General features: G+C 40.1%; 1 protein-coding gene across 1 annotated transcript in view; it reads right to left on the bottom strand.

Annotated features, from left to right (window-relative positions):
• casz1 (castor zinc finger 1) overlaps positions 1-17,530 on the bottom strand; it is a 167,647-nt gene that overhangs the window by 115,808 nt on the left and 34,309 nt on the right. The window lies entirely within an intron of this gene.

The raw sequence follows: 17,530 nt of genomic DNA on the forward strand, positions 1-17,530 counted from the left end.
GAAAACATCAAAAGGGGCAACTGTCAAACTTTCAAATCCACGGGGGCCTAGCTATCTCCCAACGAGTGAAACACAGACTTTTTTCTTACAGTTTTATTAAATGGTGCATGACATTTTCATTACTCAAGGAAATTAAATTGACTAATTTTCTTACAAGCCCTGTACGTCTGCTATTTTAGGGAGGTGCACAGAAGAGAGCAATTGTTTCAACACCTACACAAAAGAAATGCAAACGTGGATGTGCTCTGAGAAGAAAAGTGATTTCAAAGCCTTCGAAGAAATTTGTTCTTTGATGAGTGAATTTAGGGTTTTGATCCTTTTCTTAAAACTGCGTTTTGATCTTATGTAGACATGCTGATTCCTGTTTATTCACATCAACAGAACACAAACACATTCGTACATACATGCACAGCGTTCACAATAAAAAGTCAAGCTTCCATTCGTCTATAGTTTAGTACATCTGAAATTGAGCAGGGCAATGGATGTTGATGTTTTTCTACGTGGATTTTACCACTGATCTGTTTAACAGAGACACCAGGACGTAATGGAACTGAAAGCTCATAATCCAAAAAAGACAACAACACATTTATAAAGTGACAAACTTCAAAGATCCATCTTCAGGCTTTTTTATTCGGCAGCAGTTGAGTCATTAATCTTTGAAAAACTAAAGATCAGTCCAACATTTCTCTTCCATATGCTCTCTGTGGTAAGAGTCTTAGCACACACTTATTTCAAAAAGCATTTACAGGGAAATCATGAAAAACATCTTGATGCACTACAGCACGATTAGAGAGATGGTCCATATAAGTAAAAAAGATTGAGTGCCAAAAGAGTGAAGCTTTGCTCAGACACTGCGAGGACGGCTGAGGAAAATATGGAGTCAGCCAGGACCTCGACATTGCTCCTCCTCTGGAGATGAAAAGGCTGATTACCTTCACCTCTCAGGGGTGTAAGCCACATGGCTGACAACATCATTGGAAAATAGACTACTGAGCTCCTTTGGGCCCTATAACAGCTTACATTTAATGTGGGGGGAAAATTCACACTAAAAAGGAGGTGACACCACAGCCATACTCTCATATTGTTGAATACATTATGTTGTTGGTTGTGAAGCAGTAATGGGTGAAAAAGGATGAAAAAATACCATGTAGGAAATGAACTGGCTTGCGTTGTGGGAGTTAAAAAGGATAGTTTGAATAACACAGATGGTTTTCAGCTACTAATGACAAGCTGCATTGCTGTTTAAAATGTTCAACAGTGTATCCGTTGTCCCTATAGAAACTAAATAATACATCACATGTTGGAGGATTTCTGTAATATTTTTGTGTAGCTGCTGCGGTTGACTCACAATTCAATTTACAACTCCTACCGTGCAGTGGAATTACCTGCATAATGTACATCTGAAAGCTTCTATAAAGTAACCTGGCATGATTTAAAAAGATTTTTGCTTGATTCTGAACACAACAGTCGCTGCTCAGAAACGTTATGACTCAATGTGGAAAAAAAGTCGAAGCTATTAAAATAATCTAAACCAAACTGGTAATTGTTTTTAAGTTCTCCACCGTGTATCAGTGACACATTTTGAGTGCCACTGGATAAAAAATAGCAATTCCAAAACGATATCCCACTAATCCTTTGATGAATAAGCGGGAATCCTCTGTATGACCTCTGTGTTCGTCAACAGCAACCACAATTTAGTGGCTGCCTGAACTCTATTTCAAAGGTTACTGAATTAACTTAAAATTACTTACAATGCTATTAAAATGCTGAGCTCTTTTGTTGTGGCTGTAAATTAATTTAAAACCTCAGCGATTTGAAATATTCTGAGACATGTCGAATGGGGGGGGGCGTAAAAAGAATGGCAGAAGCGGGGCTTTCTCAATGCTTTTGGCTTGGCAAATGCATGTCTTGAATGATGAGAAAAAGAAATTGGGCTTAACTAGAAACATATGGTATTCCACTGGAGAGGAAGCCTTCTTAAGAGGATCATGGCTGTGTAATAAACAGAGACAGGAAAAGGGCACGTGTGGCGGTTTGGGTGGATGAGGAGTTTTTATAAGGCGAGATGGAGCCAAAGTCTTTTTGGAAAGAAGTAGTGGTGGCTCTCTCAACCTCTCTTGATCAGGGACACTGGAAGCTAACGTAACAACAGAATACCCAGAATACATCAATGAAGCATACACTCGTTCATAGAAAAGCCATGGGGGGACAAAGTGAGTCACTCACTCTGCCATACTTCTTATTTGCCCGTTATGTCTCTAATTATCACTATCAGACTGGATGCCCTTGTTGTACCCTGTGTACTTTTGTAATTAGAATTAGGATTTTTTGATCTTGTCTCTATGCTGTTCTTGATATGATTGCTGGGAGGAAAGAAAACTGCAACTCCCAATGAAGCATCATACTGTGTCTTTTTGTAGGGTATATGTTGAGAAGCTCCAATCCTACAAATAACTGTTTTAGTTAACAGTTTCTGACAGTTATTTGCTTTTTTACATGACATTTTCTTTAAATATTATTTCAGAAGAGTTGTGAAACACCATATACACATATATACATATATCATGATATTTCCTACAAACTTTCATAGGTAAGCCAGTAACCAGGATCTTTTGGGCTTTCAGCGTGCTGGTGTCTAGTTTGTATGTACTCTGCACTAGGGCATATGTCTGTGCCGTAATCATAACAACAATCTTTTACAGATTGCCCATAATTAGAAAAGCTCCTCTCCAAACCAGCTCCATGTTAAGAGCATGATTGCAGCCAAATTGAGCAGTAATTTGTACGATGTGGACGTGGGTGCTGTGTGAGGGGAGAAGTCTGATGGTTTAATGCCACTTTTATCTGGCCTGGATAGCCTGCCTCACTCAATCTAAACACACGGACCTTCGGATCAGACTGGAAAAGAGCCTCTGTGTTGCATCACGGTGAAACAGACATCAAGTGGATTAAAAAAAAACGGGGGGTGAAAGGCAGAACCAGTATACAGATTTTCTGTCCTCAATAACCCCAGGAGACCCATCGTGGATGCTAATGGAAACACTTGCCCTACTATTATACAAAACCTAAACATCACCTGGCATTCTGTGTGTAAAGAACAGATGTACTCATTATTATTCCGCGAAGCTTATCAAGGCCATGCTACTGAGAGGTCCAATAAAGACTGTCCTGTTACTGTACCAACATTTATTCTCTGCTGTGATGTTTGTACTTGGTAATGTGTTTTTGAACCTGGATAAGAACTGTGAAACTTCATTGGGACTTCTGATACAGTTAAGGCCATTTCAGACATAATGGCGATCGTCTGCAAGCTTTATCAGAAGTCTGGGCATTTCAGTCTTATCTTTGTCAAGAAAACTCCAACTATTTTAACCTAGTTGTAGTCATTTTAGTCACAAACGTTCACTCATTCACTCTCATCTAGGCAAACGCTTTCATTTTGTGTCATTTTAGTCAAAGTTATTTGACATTAGATTTTATCTCTTCATTATCTGATGAAAAACACAGGTTGAATGATTAAGAATGCAGCTTTGCAGAAAGTACCTGGTCTAGCACTGATGGTATGGTAACACATCAACTTTCATTTTGATGTCGTATCAAATCAAATTCATTTTGATAGCAATGTCAAGGACGAATAAACGCGGCACTTGTATGTAACCAAGTACATGACAAAATACATCAGTTAGTAAGTTAGCTGCTCAGGTGTTAGGTGCATGCTAGGCTGCTGTTTATGACTTGGACTGAGGCTCCTTTGCAATCTGTCTGAAACATCAGTATTTCCCATACAGTGTGCCCTGCTACTGTTTCACATCGGCATGCCCAGATATAACCAACACTTGCGACATTGACCTCCATGCTGACACACACACACCACCCACACACATACACAGACTGAGGAGTGTATAACCAACACGTCGTTGAGGTCATTGACAACATATTTTTGTGGCTTTAAAAACTTCTTAATACCATATTTTGTGACAATGTTCCAGGTGGTTTTATATATTTGTGGTGCTGTCTTGCAGTTTGGCTAAACAATGTTTGCAAATTGTGAGCTTTTGACTCTTTTGAATACTTTTTTTTTTTTTTTTTTTTTTTGGTGCTAGTACAATGTTTTTGTCTTTTGGACAAAACTTTTCACCACCATTATTCTTTTTTAACACTTTTTCCACACCCTCCTATTATTTTTTCTTTTTCAAACTTGTCGTCTTCAGCCATGCTGACTCATGTGACATCACTTGAGGCAATTTATCTCATTATGTGCAGCTCCCTTTGGATCCAAAACATGGTTTGTACAACATTTCTTTCATATGCAGTAGTATTGCATCCAGACTTTGAGAAGTAAAATCTCAAAGTGTTTTAAGAGTGCTTGGTACAGATTGCATTGCTAATGTGTAAACAAAGCAGGAATGCGATTACGTAGAGCTATGATTCAAAACGGCATTTGTACTAGCATTAATTGTGCAGCCTGAGTTTTTGTATCAGTGACTAATAGGTTAGTCAATAGAGCAAGTAGGTCAAACAAAAGATGTCTCGGTTTAACTTTCACAACAAAATAAAAAGTCATGAATTTACAAAGATAAATAAATATAACAGACACATACAGAACAGGGAGAGAAAAAAAACACTGGATCATGTCAAATACCATGAACAAGGTGTGACAGCTATGGTATGAGCACACCTGTGACAGAAGCTGTTTTCCATTACATAACGAGAAGCTCAGTATGTCTTTATTATGCTTCATCACACTCCATATTTTGTTGTTATCGTATTTAAAAATACAAGCACTGAGTGAAACGGCAGCATATCAAACAAGGAAATCTTTAAACGGAGTGGAAAGACTGGACAGCTGATGGCTGCATGTTGGCTGTATCAGCAAAGGTATGAGAGAATGTCTCTTTCACCCACCATAATTACTGCTGCCAATCCAGAGTGATTTTATAATTCCAAAATCCTGACACTTCACAAAGACTCTATAATTGCATAAGGATGGCCTTTCACACTTCAAAGGTCTATTAATTATTTTTTCCTAGGACCTGTCCTGAAATATATTCCTCTTTTTCTGAAAGCCACCTCATGAGAAGATGTGGAATTTTTCATGAAAACATGAAAATATCCACTTGAGATGACCACTTACTCTCCGCTCCTTTCTGCCCTCAAAAACATCCCAGAATAGAGCACTGATGTGGTGCTAAATACACATTGAAGCTTAAAGAATTTCAGAAATGGATCAAGAGAAGGCAGTTTCAAGTTAAAGAGGCAGATTCAAGAGGAGCAAAGGTCAAAACTTCCAACTGCAGTATGAAAACTCATGAGCAGAGGTGAAAACAGATTTGCTTGGCAACAGCTTTGGGCACCTTTCACTGACAATAAGCCTAAACGTAAATCTACTCAAAAGGGACACTTTTCTTTAAAACATATTAGTTAAAGGTTCGCAGGTCTATATTCACCCACTATGCTTGCCAGGGTTCAAGACAAACTACTGAAGATTTTTGGCTCAGACAAGTTTCTTGGCCAGACATGTCTTCTCGTCACGTTGGAGCATCACTACAGATCAGAACCACATTTCAGACAACTTTACACGATGCGTGTGATGAGTCAAGGGGATGTCCATGGTTCCCAGGCAGAGACTCAAGCTGAGGCAGACTGCTACTTTCTGGCTAGTGACTCCCTGTCAGCTAGCACCTTAAATGTATAACTGGCTAGTGGCTAGCCACTAGTGGACACACTACTTGCCTACACAATAAAAACATCCGCTGCTCGAAAAGCATCAGGCTCAGTATCTGTGCACTAATCTCCTATCAATGCCAACTGAATGCTGCAAACAAGTTTCGCTGGACTATTTTTGTTGCATCTTGTTGCTGACAACAGCACAGAAGGAATGTTGCTCTGTGTGTCAATGGGCAGTTTGAAACTTTTTTCTGACTTTAACCAAAATGAAAGGAAAATGCTTAAAGGAAAAAAGGGATTTTATGATGAATGTAGCAGTTAGTAGTAAAGGGACATGCAGTACCTACAGCATGTGTGTGCCCATTTCCCAGAAAAACATGAACTCTTTGGCCTATCTCATTATCTCATGAAACGTTGAGAAGTCAACAAAAAACCTTATTTTGTTCCTCTGAAGCAGGTGCAACAGGTGTGAATCCTTGTCTTTAAACCATCAGATTAAATACAGCCTCTGAACCATAAAATATAACACTGCACATGCAAGCACAGTCCCCCAGTCCTTTACAAAGTAAATTCTGGCGTTTATCTCAAGGATGAATCTGTCTGTTTGCCTCTTCAGAGTAAAAGCCTCTCTTGTCATGACTTGACCATTTTAGCTCCTGTGACAACAACACATCACTGCTGCTGGTTAATAAATACAAAACTGAAACAATTTTTTAACTTTGCCTTTCCAAAGACATGTTTTAAGTGATCGTCGTGTGGTTGTGCCTATCAACTGCAGAATGCAAATTTTCTTTTGGCCATCAGGTGTTTATGAACGCTAACAGCACAACATCCATTCACAGAACTGGAAGACTAATGACATCATTCTAAATAAAGTTCGTTAGCATATTGCTTTCCAGCCAAGTGACAGCTTCAGATCTGCTCACTTAGGAAAATTGATGAGATCCATTGCCAAAATGGTGCCCTTGACAGACATTGAAATGATGGCAAGCACTAAGTTTTATGCACTGTAGTTGACTCCAACATAACCATACTACAAGCTCGGATCAACTAGTCAACCCATATGTGATCCAGAGAAAGTGCTGGCATCTTTTTCTCTCTTACACAAAGACATTCATTTTGAAATGCAGCCTCTCTTCTTCTAAAAAGCGAGACTACCGTGCTAAAAGTTGGTTGTCCATATACTGTAACTTCTGAGAAGTATCACAACTAAGGATACAAAAAGAAATCCAACAGAGAAAACACCCGTTTATTTGGTTCAAACCTTCAGCAGCCTGATTGTTTTAGATACACAAGAACCACACATTTGGGATTCAAGAGGAAGAGGGAGTGGCAAAATAGTATTTAAACAAACAGACAGACATAAAATATTTCTGGAAGATGCTAAAATCCCTGCAGAGCACCAAAAGCATGGGGCTTAAAGATTTACTGCAGTCCTCTTATCTGTCATTACTGACGAGTGTGAAAGAGAGGCAGACGTATTCTACTTTTTGCATTTCTGTTCTGATCCCAGTCCAACTCTATTAAACATTTGTGTTTCAGAGGATGCGTCAACTTCACTCTCAGAGCACAACTTGGATTTGAGAAAAAAAAAGAAAAGAAAACTCTCTCAGAAATTAAGTTCTTTAAGACCATCTTTCAACCCCTTCTGTTCTTAATAAGAGATCTGTTTCTTTTTGTTGTTTTTTTTCTCATAAAGCTGTGCAATGTATGAAAGCCTTGGAATGAAAGCCAGTACAATAGCATTATGGAACAAAGGCAGGAAGGAGATTGAGGGGAAAAACAGGGGGAAAATGGCATCATCTCTAAACTTAATGAAACAGCATCCTTTCATTTTTTCTAGTAATTATAATAAAGATGGAAAAACATAATAAACGTCTCCCTGCCCCCACCTGCTAACAGTAATTATAATAGACTCAACAATAAATGGTAAAGCAGCACAGAGCTGCATCTTGGGAATTCTCAGGAGTCTGTGGATTAGCTTGAAAAGCCTGAATGATTAAAATACACTAATTAAAATTTTGTGTTCCTTGGTAACTCGTCTTCCAGGGCCCCTTGTGCTGGCAAAATGGGAATAAATGCGACAAAAGCAAACACTCTTTTGGACCTGAATAAATAAACAAGTCTAATCAACTTAGTATTTTTACAGAGCAAGTTACATAAAAACTTCCTTGATGACCTTTCTTCACACTGGTATTTTGCATCCACCAGGACAATAGCAAGAATATTTTGACTATGTTGTTCTAATCAAGCACGACTTGCCAGACATACCAGACAGGTTAGATGTCCTATTACACTGCTTTTAGTGAGGCAGTTCAGCCGCAGTTCAGTGACTTCTGATATTTAGACAAAGTCTGACATCAGTGGACAAATGGCTTTGTTACTTAACAACTTTATGTTAAATTATACAGTACTTATCCACAAGGCAGTCTTGACACAATTCAGAACATGTTGCACCTTACTGTTTTGAAGATGATGAAATACATTATACATTTTGGGAGTTTCTACACAATACCTGGTGTGTACCATCGGTGTAATGAAAAAGGCAAGTGCAAGCTTGTTTGAAACACTGATGTGGAGTTAATCTATAGTTAAAAGATCAGACAGGGAGGGATCAAAGCACTGGAGGCTGCAGTTAAAATCAAATAGCTGCCATGTAATCTACACAGGGACCAATATCACCATCTTTGCATTTACTAGATAATGCTGGAAAACAAGCAAAATGATAGCAGAAAGATGTTTTTTTTAAATGAAATACATTTTTACATAGTGAGAAACAGGCTTTTTAAAGAGTGCCTCCACTGAGGCTCTCCCCATGGTCCCCCTCTACAGAGAGCACACGCTCAATCCACTTATATTATGCTGTCTTTGCAAATAACATCAAACTGTTGTTTAAAGTCAGTGGGGATAATATCGTGATATGAAAAAGAAATCCCCCACCTTGCAGTAGCCTCCCTCTCTTCTGTACTACAAATGGGGCAAATCTGTGCCATGGTAGCACCACTGAAAATCAAAAAGACACGATGACAATGAGTGAATTTACTACATGTTAGGCCACTGATTCTGAGGGTTTATAAATAAACTTGTTTGCACTTTTTTAGAAAAAACAATTACAGGCACACAAACACACACACGTTAATGTAGAGGTGTACTGTACATCTGGCTGCAAGGGCTGCTCTTTGCAATAACAGTAAAGAAGACATCATGGCTCTGGATCTGTCAGTCACACTTGGTGCTTTGGCTGTTGTGAACCCTGTCTGGTCACTGGGACTTGGCCCCTCTCTGCCAGGGCGTCAAAATAGAGCTGTGTTCAAAAACGCCATAATCCCTGCCGGTATTACCGATGAGGCTAAAAAGATTCAAAAAGCCTGCTTACAAATTTAATTACCTTTGCAGTTAACCAGAGCTTAGCAGCCAATGACCTGATATTTCCACTGAAGACTAGCTAAGGAGGGATGGATTGGAGACGGACGCGCCGAGTGGGCCACAGAGACCGGCAAGCGTGGCAATCCAGGGCGGCTCAGAGGCGTCCGGTGGGCATACTCAGTGCCAGCCAGGGCAACAACAGCACACATGTGGCCCTATCTTCTGCTAGAGTGCAAATTAGATACAGTTGATTAAAATATTGAGTCATTTCACAGTCACTGTTGGGGGAATAAAAGGAGTGCAAGTACTGAAAATGTGCCATGGTGTGTGTGTGTGTGTGTGTGTGTGTGTGTGTGTGTGTGTGTGTGTGTGTGTGTGTGTGTGTGTGTGTGTGTGAATGAGTATGTTTGCATGTATGAGAGAGAGGAAAGGGGGGCTGTGGGAAGGAGTAAGACCAAGCTCTCTTAAATTCCAACAATGCACACATTTCTCATTTATATAGATTCCCTTTGACAAATATGCCCTTTCCCAAAGGACAACATTGAAACACCTCTACTTGCAATAGCAGAGGATTCTCAGCAATCAATCAGCACACGGCAGCACCACAAGCAGCATGCAGCATCGTATACTCGCGTTCATGAGCAGCATGTTCTGCAGGCACCGCTTAACACCCATGTCCCCATTTGTTTTTAAGAAAGAAAGAAAAAAAAATTAAAGTTCTTTGTTCACCAAAAAGTGAATATGACTTGTGGTATAAAAACTTCTGCCTCACTGCAATATAACAAAAGAAAATTAACACTTTGGGGTTGCCCTGGTAACCTAATTGCATCACAACACTGCACACAGGAGCCAAAGTAACTGAATTTTGATGAAAAGGCGGTGATAATTTACGGCATTGAGAAATTAGTTGCCGTGGCGACGCGTTAATTACATCTCAAATTAACAATGCAAGTGTAGTGAAATTAAATATAAATCATATTTTCTGCATAAATTACAGGGGTTGATTAGTGCGGGCGCCAGGAGAGAGAGGTTGAGATTCCAAGGGCCTGTCACATCCCCCTCCTCCTCCCTCCCTCTCTCTTTCTCTCTCTCTCCATCTTTCCCTCCTCCTATTCCTCAATGCCACCTCCCCACTCCCCCATCCTGACTGGTTCCTTTAAAGACAGGGACTGGATTACACCAGAGGACACAACTCAACCCGAGCATGTTTGCATTTTTACAATAAATTAATCAATGCAGGGCAAGTATAGCTGGCCTGGCATCTTAGTGGATTTACATGTTTTGTGTTACGTGTCCGCAAACACCTCTGCTTTGGTCAGAACATGTGTTTTGCTGCAGTCACGAGTGCACATTTGATATATAGCTGTGTGTGTGTATATGTGCAACTGGAACAGTGAGCTCTAAATTTGGTATAAGTGGCACTATTGTACATGTGTGTATATGTGTCAGTATGTGTGTTTGATGGGTGGGGGCAGTTAGGCAATTCAGCACTTTGAATCCATTTTAAACTCCCCACACTGATATGAGAAGAACTGTCACCAAGTGCTGCATAATGCATTTATAAGTGCGACGTAAAAATCTATTATCGGTCACACCCAGACTTATTAACACAATGCTCAGTGCACACTAATGATCAAAGGTTAATTATTGAAATCCAAGCCTTTCAAACTTCAAAGGTTTGCAAGGTGTACTGTATGTTTAGGACAGAGCACATCTACAGTTTCTTCACATATACAGTGTCTGCCTGTGTGTGTGTGTGTGTGTGTGTGTGTGTGTGTGTGTGTGTGTGTGTGTGTGTGTGTGTGTGTGTGTGTGTGTGTGTGTGTATGAAGGAGTATGTGCGGGTGTTTAACTGTTTATCTGAAGGTTGTGTATGTCTAGGAAACACAGAAGAAGGGAGACAGAACGCATAGCAGAGAGGGAAAGTGAGTTTCTCCTCCCCACAATTCCTCATGTGGCCCAACTTCCCTTTAAGCATCACAAACAAGCCTCAGGAGTGATGTCAAGGGGGGGTGGGGGTGGGGGTACTGAGCTGAGAGAGAAAGCTGAGCGCAAACACAACAGCAACAGGAACCAACTTGAGCCATCTAAATTATTCATACACCAGATGGATACGTTTCCCCAGGATTTCACACTAAAACACAGCTATTCAGCTTCCCTAGGCGTTACTCTGTCTATTCAACGGACGGCGCCGAGAATCAAGATAACTATCACTTTATCTAAATCGTTTCATGTCTGATTCATATCAACTCTGAAGAGTGGAAGCCCCTCGACACTGTGATCTCACGTTTGTTCTATTCCACAGGCACAATGAAGGGGGAACATGTTCTCTTTCCTCTGTCTTCAAAGACGTTGGCACTGCTATGACCTTGTCTGAAGGATATTATACAAATCAGAGGGTCCTTAGAGACGCATGTCATGTATATCGCTGACTACACCTCACCCGTGTGATGCCTGCATGTAGGCAGCCCAAAGGTGCTGGGATTGGGGGGAAAAAATTATTTATTATATGTATACAGTGGTATACAGTGCCAAAACTTCCAAAACTCACATGATCCTTTCAAGCATATTAAGTTAACCTGTAAGAGTCCTGGAAATCCCCTTATGTTTTTTTAATGTTACATTTTTTCTTATGTTACAGAGAACTCAAAACAGTATAATGTGACTCCCTCTTCCAAAAAAAAAACCATGTTGCGAGCTAAATGTTGTAAATTAAACTTTGCATGACAAAATGTAAGACACAAATGTAAAAAAAAAAAAAAAAAGACATAATTGAGATACTTTTAAATGTTGACCTTTTATTTTAGTAGCTAACAAGCTTCCATTTACTGCAGGCATTGTGGATGCAGCACAAGCTGGCTAAGTTCAACAGGCTGGTTTTCTAACATTTCTCTGCTGCTTTTTTATCTTTACTAGTCAACATTAGCTATAAACTGGAGAAGGAAAAAAACTTCACAGTGCAACTCAAAGGCTACCGGCAGCTACCAGCAGTTTTTAAGGTGGAATGTTTTCTTGCATGTTGCAACCAATGCATATACTGAGGCCATGAATCAATCAGTACACCTTAATTGTCAAGCTGACATTTGATTTTATTGGCTCTTTTGCATGGCGTACCTTTAGTGACGGTTGGATCTACAAGTGCTTAAAAATGTTGAAGATTTTAGTGGCCCAGACCAACAAAAGGAATTCCAGTTAAATATTATCTGATTATGGACTCTATTTTCCCATGTTTTTGTGTCCAAGAAAATAATGGAGAAAACTATTTTTGAAAGTGGTTCAGTATTGAGCGAAAGTGCTGCAGTTGGCAGCTGCAAAACAGCATTTGCACACTGTCAATGTGCATCCACTAAAAGTGCTTGTTTTTGTCACAGACAGGATCAGATTGTTGTTAGTGACTGACAGGATCCCGACGGATAGACCTTTCTTTTTTTAAGATCCTTTCTGTTTAACCAGAAACAGCCACTATTTCACTCTTGCCAAAGCCACCGGACTCCATTTACAGTAAAAGTCATTTTATCATTGTAAAACACACTTCATTCAAACACGACAGACACAAACCAAAGCTCACCAAAACCGCTTTGGTTCATCCTCACACCATTCCAACAATCATCACCAACTCTGGTTTGATTGAAATAAACTCCTAATTCACCAAATCACAAGAGGAGCGAGAGAGAGAGCAGCAGCAAAAACAAACTTTGTTAGCTTAAAGAAAAAAATATAGAAAATAAAGTATTCTCATTTAAAATTACACAAGAATGTACTCGGGTTTTTGTGCTTCCAATGGGCTTTTTCACTACTGAGTGATTCTCTCCCTCCCAACTAATAAATTCCACAATTTGTCCAAAATCTCAGTTCTGCAACAATTCATTCATGTGACCATGACACAAACCATAATAGATGGGTGTTGATAGTTTAATGACCCAGCTTGCCAATGGATGGATTATCTTTTTGTACACTCCCATGAGAAAAATTTCTTTCTAACTTCTTTCACAATGCATGCTTAAATTCGGAGACACTGTATTTATAACAAGTTGATGAAGCTAACAGTGCCAAGTTTTAATATATGAAAACAAATCAAATAGCCATTCATAAAGAAGATCTCTGGCTTCTGTCAGTTAAGGATTCAGCTTTGGCATATTAACGCACTTACTCAAAAACACAAATATTATGTTTACGGTGTTTCTTCTGCCACAGCTATTAGTGGGCAGCAAACTAATCACAAATACCTGTCAACTACTCCAACCCCACAATAATTACTATGTGGTATCTGGCAGTACACACCCCCCACCCCGTCAACAAACTCAACTTTTAATACGAACTGTCCTGCCTCATTTCATAGAAAGTAACTTCCTGTGCTGGTACAAGAAGGTTGGGATGACCTCAGTCCCTGGGGTGCTCCTCTGCCGTACTCATCCATTTGTGAATGAAGATGATGACTTTTAAAAGGACAAGACATCATTAAGAGAATAAGTAGCCTTTCCAGTGGTCTTTTTGCACCACCACCCCTCTGGAAGTAATTTCGATGCATTTATACAGAACTGAAAGTGCTTGAGAGTGGGAGGGGCAGCAGTTTAATGGTCCAATAATGTCTTAGCCAAAGCATAGTTGTCCTCCCAAGATGGTACAAAAAAGTAACATACTGAGACTGACCAGTCGGACAATTTAAGAGGCAGTTAAGGAGGAGTGATTTAAAAAAAGGATATGACAGCAAGTGCCTATTTTCAGTCAAACGTAGCTCTATATACAGTGAGGTGATGCAATATTACATTATCCGCAGGAAGGACTGAATTCCATCAAAATACCACATGTCAATGTGTGACACTGAAACCAGAGATTGTCAAATGACATTTATTTAAGTGGCATATCTTATACTGTAGATAGATAAGGGAAAGAAAAGAGAAAAGGTCAATAAAAACAAGTCAGGGACCTCAGTATGAAGCTGTAAATGATGCCTTCCTCATCTCTCCTCATGTCTTTCTCCTTCCTTCCTCCTCTTGCTCTTCCTCTCACCTTTCAGGTTACTGTCAGGCGCAAAGTGCTAAAAGTCTGGCAAACACAGCAGGCCTCCCAGGCATCTCAGCATCCATCATCCCATGCTTATGCCACGGGCAGATGAGCTGCAGGTGTGGTCCACCCAGCACCACGTGGGCCATATCAAAAACCTGCCACCGCATCCCTGCCACAGGAAATTGGCACCTATGGTCTTTCGGATTGATAAGCCAAATAAAATCTGTTTCATATGTGGTGAATTTCTCCTAAATGTCACATAACCTACTGTATGAAAAAAAGGCAAGACCTTCCCAACAAGTTTAAATAAACCCTGCAGGATAATGCTGGCTCTCCTGGGGGAACCAAAAGCTGATGGCTTTGAAACAGGAGGGAGGGTATTTTCAGCGGGGCTGCCCAGCATGAGAGATCCTGTATGTCTCACAGCTGAGCTTGTTTTATTGAAAGGTTGTTTGAAAGGCCCTGAACCCAAGACATCAGTGGTCATGTTTGTTTGGCTTAAAGAGGAGCAGCATTCAAAAGCTTCCCTAAAAAGAACAGTTCACATAGTCAGAGCACAGGAAAGAAAATGAGATGGGTTAGTGCCCACAGCAACTTGGACACATACGCAGGGAAGATTTGTAGAAATTAATAAAATGGCCTCAATATAGCTTCGATTACAGCCTCCTACAAATGTGCACAGCACAAGTATAGTTTAACTGCACTGTGCAAATAAGTGGCAAAACCAGCGCTGTTATCAGGTAATGGACTCAGAGGAAGAGAGAGGGCCTTTGTGAACTTGACACTCCCATTAGGCCCCTACTGGAAAGTGCAGTATTTGATCAGGAGATGGGAATTGAGCAAAAATGAACTGAAACTAGATCCCACATGACTTATTTTCCTGTTGGCTCTCAGCTTTAGGTGTCACTCAGACTTAATAAAGCTCTCTGATTTTCATTTTATCACAGAAAATAGACTGGGCAAAAATAAAATCAGTCGGTTTTGCCTTAATGGAGCAAAGTAATGGCGAGGTGAAACTGACACAACACATTTTGTCCATAGTAATACTATCAAAATGAAAGCATATTCACTTCTGGAGTTTTCCAGGAATCAATTCAAACTGAATATTGGCCTTTTTCACAGACTTTATTTCATAATGGTTCCAACAAATACAGCACTTTGGCAATAGCCTGTCACCTCGGGTGATACCAACACAGCTATTTCATCCTATAGAGTTACAGTATTCTCTAGCCCACACCGAACCTCCTCCACCAACCTATAACTCTTATTTTATTTCCGCACTTTATACATTAGAGGTACATTACACCCATCCCAGTAGATAGGATGAGTCCACTTTTACACCCAGGTGTTACATTGCAAGGTTAGGTCATTTGGATGGCTATGACCTTTGATGGCTCAGTCTTCAATGAAAATGATCTGGTGATCTCCGCATTGACATGCACACAGATGCCCTTGTGCTGTACATTCACACTATGGTGATAAGGCCAGAGCAATTCACTGGGGAGACATTATGGAAATATTCATTTGGGAATTACGGATTCTAATTAGAACGTAAGGCCATATTTCCCTGTCTTAGGTATGGTGGGGATTGCGTGCTTTCCCTGTGATAGGGCTAAAAAAAGAGGTCTTGACAGGAACAAGATTTCTGGGTATCTGTCCTTGATTTTTCTTAGCAGATATTTCCTTAGCTGCTATGTTTATTATCCCAGTCTTCTGTAGAGAATGCTTTGCTCTTAAAAGAAGTAATTAGATCAAGTAAAGTGAGAGAAAAAATTCACCACTGAGTCCCAAGTGTTCTGGTATGCGATTAATTATTCTGAGGAAGACAGATGTAAAATTGTGTATGCCCATCAGCGCTAAGACTTTATCATTCATGTAAATCATGAATAAAATATATCCTTGTTGAGAGAAAATGCTACATCTGTTTGGTGCATCATTTACTCCCGGCTGCAAGAAAATAAGCAAACAAATCTGACCTATTAAAGCTTGTTTTTGACACAGTGGACATACAATGTGAATGTGAATCTGAGCATGCTGATTTTTATCTAATTGCATACAATCACTTCAGAGAGAGCAAAAATGGTTTACAAAGTCTAGACTGTTTCACTATCACACATTTGTAAACATAAACTGCTCTTCATTAGTATCAGTGATGCTGTACAAGTTTAAAAATAACATCACAGGCCTAAATTCCTTCCTTCAAGAAGTAACTAAATTAACTGTATATCATGCATATGAAGCACATGTGTGTCTCTATTTTCCCCAGATGTATGAATAAATAAGTAAAAACAGTCAAGCGACTGTGAGAGTGTCATGGGGATCACGGACGAGGCAATGGTGGTGGCGGAGGTCGAGCCACAAGCCACCGGGACGGTAGCGTCTCCAATCGCCCCTGGCGACCATCACGTTGCCATGCTCCGGAACAGACAGGCTTGCTCGCACAACAGATGGAACTAATGATGCGAAACAAAAGAGATCATTTCACCGTGGTCCTCTAGGAAGCCACAAAGAGAGGCTTGGAAGTTTGAATGATAGGACCAAGGGACTTGCACAGGGTTAGATACAAGCAGTCTTTTTTTACTGGAGGTGGCTCGGATGAATAGGAAAAAAGGCCTTTGATGTTCCTTACAGAAAGCAGCGCGTTAAAAAAGTTAGCAAAAAAATAAGAGAAACGATAAGCAGCCTTCAACTTCTCCCCAGGATCCCCACTAGAAATGGTTATGTTTCTCTTTTTATGGACTTGATATACAGTCACATATGAGCCATCAGACCTATGATGTAAAATCCTCATGGATGAAAAACAATGACAGAGAGAGCTGACAGTTCACGTTTTGACAATAATCCCCTGTTCATATCCTCTCATGTTCAATTATTCAATCAACCAATTTTACAAAAAAACTTCAACAATCACTAGCTGCAGTAATTACCGTAAAGCATTCACTGCTCTAGCTACATAATCTCATCAGATCTGTTTGAGTTTGATAGCTAACCCTTGTTGCATCTTACCTCATAGAATGATTAGCTAAAATCAAAACAGTCTGGTGAGCAAGGCTGTAAAACATCTTATCTAGCAGAGCCACATACGTATGTGCACCATTCGATTTTTAGAGCGTGTTGGGTAACAGTTGTAAACAAACTGCTGTGTCCTGAACTGACAAAAACAAATCAAATTTGAGTGGAGGACATTTGCATATCCTGAGGGACAGGATTAGATTTAGAGGTCATCTCTTATGAGCCAGTCCTCAGCAGACACCAATGTAATGTTTCTATGTCAAGTACATTCAAATGCAGCCCATGTGAGTCCAGTCTGTTTTCCAAGTCAGACAGTCAAAGAGAAGGAGCGAGGCTCTTTAAATACACTATGTGAACAGAGAGAAGCCAAACACCTTGGGATGGGATTTAACCAGGATGGAGCGGAGTGCAGCCCAATCCATGCCTATCCACACATGGAAAGGATCACTGGGAAAAGTTCAGCTTCGACACTGACACA

The sequence above is a fragment of the Chaetodon trifascialis genome, chromosome 8, assembly GCF_039877785.1.
Source record: "Chaetodon trifascialis isolate fChaTrf1 chromosome 8, fChaTrf1.hap1, whole genome shotgun sequence".
In the NCBI taxonomy this organism is placed as follows: domain Eukaryota; kingdom Metazoa; phylum Chordata; class Actinopteri; order Chaetodontiformes; family Chaetodontidae; genus Chaetodon; species Chaetodon trifascialis.